At 39.4% G+C, this 6828-nt stretch overlaps 1 long non-coding RNA gene across 1 annotated transcript in view; it reads right to left on the bottom strand.

Moving 5' to 3' along the window:
* The window catches only part of LOC121101295, a 9578-nt gene extending 3071 nt beyond the window's left edge, over positions 1-6507 (bottom strand). Inside the window, exons 1-2 of the long non-coding RNA XR_005833286.1 lie at positions 6351-6507; positions 2407-2486 (exon numbers count right to left, since the gene is read on the bottom strand). This is a non-coding gene — a long non-coding RNA (uncharacterized LOC121101295). The remainder of the gene's footprint in view (positions 1-2406; positions 2487-6350) is intronic.
* Between the last annotated feature and the right edge of the window lie 321 nt (positions 6508-6828).

Below are 6828 nucleotides of genomic sequence, written 5' to 3' on the forward strand. Positions count from 1 at the left end.
GAAGTTTCCTCAGCTAAATATCTAAGTTCATTGTTTACAAATTCTTTTTTTAAGATTACCAATAGTGGTAATTTCAACTCTTTTCATTAAAATGCTACCTCTGGGCGCCTGGGTGGCTCAGTCATTAAGCGTCTGCCTTCGTCTCAGGGCGTGATCCCGGGGTCCTGGACTCGAGCCCGCATCGGGCTCCCTGCTCTGCTGGAAGCCTGCTTCTTCCTCTCCCACTCCCCCTGCTTGTGTTCCCTCTCTCGCTGGCTGTCTCTCTCTCTGTCAAATAAATAAATAAAATCTTAAAAAATAATAATAAAATGCTACCTCTCTCTTCTTATTTTATAAGTATCCTTTTATGGCAGCTATCCTAGGATTTAAAACAGATATTCTCAACCCTCTTTTTCCAACCAAAAAAATTTAGAGATATGTTCTTTCTCTACTTGCGTGAGCATGATAAAAGGAAACCTCTTATCTTCTATAGTCTTTAAAATTTTTTGGCTATTTTTTTCCCTGATTCCTTCTTTTGTCTTCTTTTTTACTTTTTCTTTGGCACCTGTTTACCTTTGTATTAGTTTCCTGTTGCTGTTTACAACAAACTTACCGGCTTCAAACAACACAAACTTCCTAGAGTTCTGGGAGTCAGAAATTCAAAGTCCTCTACATCGGGCAGGGGGCAGGGGTATGGTCCAACCTGGGGCAAAATTCCTCTGCATCTGTGAACCTGTGAATCCAGACACTGAGCTAACTGCTTCCAGAAGACAATGGTAGGATAAACACAGGCTGGATGTTCCCATTCCAAAAGGAGGAAATTGGTGAGAGGATAAAAGGGGTCATCAGTCCCAAAGAAGTTCAAAATTCAGCAGGAAAAATTCCACTAGATTTCAAGGGGCACCTGGGTGGCTCAGTCGGTTAAGCATCTGCCTTCAGCTCAGATCATGGTCCCGGGGTCCGAGGGTTGAGTCCTGCATTGGGCTCCCTGCTCAGCGGGGAGTCTGCTTCTCTCTCAGCCCCTCCACCCCTGCCCCCTGCTTGTGCTTTCTCTCTCTGTCTAATGAATAAACAACAACAAAGATTTCATAGGCCTCAGAAATTATTTCCTGTGGCTCCATGCTCTGTTTTTTCTGCCCACGGGGACAGCCCTGACCTCTTGGCCCTGGGTGACAGCTCTATCCATTGACCCTGAGTGACTGAGGAAGTCCCATTGATTCAGGTCTCTGTGTCTGTGACTTTGCCCTTCTTCCTTCATATTAGCCCATCTCTGTGTCTTCCATTTCAGGCTGGCAGAGTTTGGGCTGGTATAAAATTGTCTAGTCTGAGGGGCGCCTGGGTGGCTCAGTCGTTAGGCATCTGCCTTCGGCTCAGGGCGTGATCCCAGCGTTCTGGGATCGAGTCCCACCTCAGGCTCCTCCACTGGGAGCCTGCTTCTTCCTCTCCCGCTCCCCCTGCTTGTGTTCCCTCTCTCGCTGGCTGTCTCTCTCTGTCAAATAAATAAATAAAATCTTTTTAAAAAAATTTGTCTAGTCTGTCTTCTAGAAAAGAGGGTCCTCCTCTTTCCGGGACAGCTACATCGGTCATCCTGGTTTCTGGTGAAATGGTTGATTGGATTCATGAGTCACACAGCTAATCTCTTTAGCAAGACCTGCTGTCTAGCCAGATGCTTGGCCTTGTTTACAGAGCATGCTATCTGAAGAGCTTGAGAAGTTTCCAAATTGTCAAGTACACCCTGGTTCCTTTTTGCTTAACAATTCATTCCTCAGTTTATCTCTGTCCTCACCCTTTTTATTATAAGCAGCGAGCCAAACCAGGCTGCACCTTCCACCTTTTGGAAGTTTCCTCAGCTAAATATCTAAGTTCATTGTTTACAAATTCTTTTTTTTAAGATTTTATTTATTTATTATCAGAGAGCACACACAAGTAGCGGGGGCAGAGGGAGGGGGAGAGAGAGAATCTCGAGCAGACTCCACACTGAGCGCAGAGCCTGACATGGGGCTCAACCCCACAACTCTGATGCTTAACTGGCCGAGCCACCCAGGCGCCCTCATTGCTTACAAATTCTACCCCCTACCCAACAGAAGAACACATTTCAGGTACATTTTTTTCCCACTTTATTAAGTGTCTAATAACTTTCTAATACTTTCTTCCAGTTTCCAATAACATGCTCCTGATTCCATCTGAGACCTCACCAGAAACACCTTTAACATTGTTATTTCTAGTAACATTCTGTGTATGATAATAAATGTATTCTCTAAGATGATAGAGATGATAAGATGCTTTCTTCACTGCTGCCCTCTCTTCTTTCGGAGCCCTCACCAGAACTGTCTGCAACTTCCGTGTTTCCACCAGCTGCTTCTTCAAGGTAATGATAACAAGCCTACGGATAACATCATAATTCAAGAAAAATATTGAATATCTTACCCTTAAGATTGGGATTGAGATAAGAATGTCTGTTCTTTCCACTTTGATTCACCATTTAACCGGAAGTCCTAGCTAGTGCCCTAAAGAAAGGAACAAGAAAAAATATATAAAAATATAAAACAAAGGATTAAAGCTGTTTTTATTTGCAGATGACATGATTGCATGGTTGTGCATGTAGCAAATCTTTTTTGAATTTATTTTTAAATTTTTTGGTATTTTTTTATGTATAATAGTTTGTATATAGCAAATCTTAAGGATTCTACAAAAAGATGATTACAACTAATGTGAATTTAGCAAGAAAGTTAATACAAAAGCATCAATTGTATTTTTATGTACTTACGACAAACACTGAAACACGAAATTTAAAAAGAACATTTGGAGCAATGTCAAAAGCATAATATACATAGAAATAAATTTAACAAAAAATATGGAAACCATCTATGCTACAAACTATAAAACATTGCTGACTGAACGCTCTAAAGAAATGGAGAATAATATCTTCGTTGAAGAGAAAATTGGATATTGTTAAGATGTCAATTTCTTTCAAATTGATTTATAGATTGAATGCAATCTCAATCATAACATGAACAGGTTTCTTGTTTTGAGTAAAAATGGACAAACTGGCTCAAAAATTTACATAGAAATGTAAAGGACATAGAGTAGCCAAAACCAGTTTTTTAAAAAATCTTTTATTTAAATTCAATTTAATTAACATTTAGTGTACTGTTCGTTTCAGCGGTGGAATTTAGTGATTCATCAGTTGCATAGAACACCCAGTACTCATTACATCAAGTGGCCTTCTTAATGCCCATCACCCAGTTACCCCACCCCCTACCCTCTCCTTTCCAGCAACCCAGTTTGTTTCCTAGATTTAAGAGTCTCTTATGGTTTGCCTCCCTCTCTGTTTTTATCTTGTTTTATTTTTCCTTTCCTTCCCCTATGTTCATCTGTTTTGCTTCCTAAATTCCACATATGAGTGAAATGATATGGTATTCACTTTTCTCTGACTTAATTGTGCTTAGCTTAATACCCTCTAGTTCCAGCCATGTCATTGCAAGTGGCAAGATTTCATTCTTTTTGATGGCTGAGTAATATTCCATGGTGTATATATACCGCATCTTCTTTATCCATTCATTTGTCAATGAGCTAAAACACATTTTTTTAAGATGTTATTTATTTGTCAGAGAGAGAGAGAGCACAAGCAGGGGGAGTGGCAGGCAGAGGGAGAAGCAGGCTCCCTGCTGAGCAAGGAGCCTGACCCCAGACTCGATCCCAGGACCTTGGGATCATGACCTGACCCAAAGGCAGACGCTTAACCGACGGAGCCACCCAGGCCACTCCTAGCCAAAACAGGTTTAAAAAATAAAAGAATATCAGAGAACTTAACACTGTTTGATTTCAAGGCTTACTATAAAGCTCCTACAGTGTGGTTCAGCATAAGGATAGATAAATAGATCAATGGAATATAATAGAGTTCAGAAATAGGCTCATACCTATACAACCAAGGGATTTTTCAAAAAAAGCACAAAGTTTATTTAATGGGGAATAAAGTATTTTTAATAAATTTGTTCTTAAACAACTGCATATCTGTATGGAGTCAAATGAACCACATCTTCTACCTCATTCCACACCTGAAAATTAATTTGAGCTAGTCATAGACTTAAATGTAAAATCTGAGGCTATACAGTCTCTGACACATAAGAGCATATCTTCACAACCTTAGGCTGAGCAATATTTCTTAATGAGGACACAAAACNCACTAGCCATAAAAGATAAAATTAATAAATTGGATTTTATCAAAATTTTACAACTTCAGCTAATCAAACACACCATTAAAGGAGTGAAGAGGCAGTTCGTTGGGAAAATATATGCATAATATGTATATATGATAAAGACCTATATTCAGAATATATTTATTAAATGTTGTAATACATTTGATTTAATTCTATATACCCAAAATATAATCGTCTCAACCTATAATCAATATGAAAGTCATTAATGAGAAATTTTACACTTGTTTTGTACAAAGTCTTCAAAATCTAGTGTGTATTTTCCCCTTACGGCATGTCTCCATTTGGGCTAACCACATTTCAGGTGCTCAACAGCCACATGGGCTGGTGATGACCATATTCGGCCGTGCAGATCTGAGCAATAAAGACATTCTTACTCAAGACTTGAAACTCAGAAACCACTGAGTGCAATATAGATAGTTTGCCTGTATCTCGGGACAAATGTTACCATAAACGGTTAATAATGAAATTGGAACAAATATGTGTGATCCAGAGGGCACACAGAGGGTCAATATCTATTACAAAGGGCTCTTATGATTGGACAAGAGGAGTAGTCAAGGGATATGAATAGACAATTGACAGAAGAGCAAATACGAAGACCCAACAAATACATGAAAAGATGCAAATTGAATTAACAGTGGGATTTCACTTTATTCTATCAAATTAGCAAAAGTTAAAAGGATTAGTAACAGCTACTGCTGGCAAGAATTCAAGGGGAAAGATTCTGTCATACACAGCTGTTCAAAATATAAAAGATTGAAGTCATTTTAGAAAGCAATCTGGTAATGTCTCTTAAATTAAAAAATGCATATGCCCTTTGGCTGAATGCCTCAGTCTTGGAAATCTCCTCCTTAAAAATATATTACCAGTATATTATGATATTTGTACAAGGATGCTTATTGCTGTGTGGTTCATGGAGATAAAACAGTGGAAACAAATGAAGTCAAAAGGGGAATGGTTAAGTACATTATAGACTATTATCTAACCATTAAGAAGAAGGTACCAGTTGATTTGAAGGGATTTTTAGAGAAAAAGAAGATGCAAAAATAAGAGTGTAATAGGATCCACTTTTAATAAATAAACTATGACAAACACAATTGTGTGTATGTGTATATATGATTACGTAAGCTCGGTAAGAAATATGGACGGATATATACTAAGTGGTCAATGGGGTACGTGTGTGTGTGTGTGTGTGTGTGTGTGTGTATAGGAGGGGTGATCGTGGGTGAGGGTGGACAAAGGAGGTTGATAGAGGTGCCAAGCAAAAAATGGGAAAGGGAACAAAAAGTTGGCATTAATACAATAAGGCATATGAAAACATATGTGAGTTTGCATAAAATTTTAAAAAATATTTTGAAAAGAATCTTATAAAGTTTTGCATGCTTCATATCCGTACTTAAAACACCTTTGGAATTTGAAGTTGACTCCTACAGATGTCTTTTGTTTTGAGAGACTTGAGCTAAATAAAGGAAGCATTGTTTTCTTCTAGGAAGGATTTCAGGACCATGTAGTTCATAACCTACGATCTTACTGCCAAGAAAATATCAGAACCTCATCTATGAAATCCATCCTTTGTTTTATACCCACATACACCATCCCCCCCGCCTTGTTTCAGGCATAAACATCTGGTCAACTTATTTTTAAAATGTCTGTTGTTGTTATGAACTGGATTAAATATTCTATGATTGTTACTGAAGCAACTGGAAGATAATACAGTGAAATTTGTCTCAGAAAAAAATTTTCAGGGCGCCTGGGCGGCGCAGTCGGCTAAGCACCCGACTCCTGGTTTCGGCTGGCATAATGATCTCCGGTCGAGCGATCGATCCCTGCATAGGGCTCCACGCTCAACTGGGAGTCTGCTTGAGATTCTCTTTCCCTCTCCCGCTGCCCCTCCTGCTCCTGCTCTCTGTCTCTCAAATCATTAAGTAAATCTTTAAAAAAAATTTTTTCATTGCTTTGGTTGGCTTGGGTCTGAGCAATTACCTTGAAAAATCAAATAAGCAAGGTCTGTTCTCTCCCTCGAATTTAAATAACACCTACTTTTTCTCGGAATAGTCAGATCAAGCCCTGTCACACGCTATTTACCGTAAAGAGGGCCTAGATATGAAGCACCTTGGCCCCAGTGTAATTCAGAATGACTTAAAGGGCACTCACCAAATGAAACGCGGCGTCTTGAATCAACAGACTGGCTCAGTAGCGGAGGAGAACTACAGCAAGTATTTAAGTTCGAAGCACACGGGACGGGGTCCTAGCCACTGCTCCTTACCCCCCAAAATCAAGTGAACAAACAAAACCAGAAGGCTTCTTTAGGGGAAGTGAGATTCTCTGGGGTGTTTAAAGAAATGGAGGGACTATTTGCCCTTGTTTTTATACGGAAATGAGAGGAGAATGTGACCAAGAAAGATAAAAATATAATTCAGGCACAACTGTTTTTAATCTAACAACCGTGAAAGCCCATTGCTATTTTTTTTAGATTTATTTATTTTTTGCAAGGGAGGAGGGGCAGAGGGAGAGGGAGAGAATCTCAAGCAAACTCCTGCTGAGCGGGCAGCCGGATATAGGACTTGATTTCATGACCCGTGGGCTCATGACCTGAGCCCAAACCATGAGTCATAGGCTCAACCAACTGAGC

This window comes from Ursus maritimus (assembly GCF_017311325.1).
Source record: "Ursus maritimus isolate PB19 chromosome X unlocalized genomic scaffold, ASM1731132v1 scaffold_X1, whole genome shotgun sequence".
In the NCBI taxonomy this organism is placed as follows: domain Eukaryota; kingdom Metazoa; phylum Chordata; class Mammalia; order Carnivora; family Ursidae; genus Ursus; species Ursus maritimus.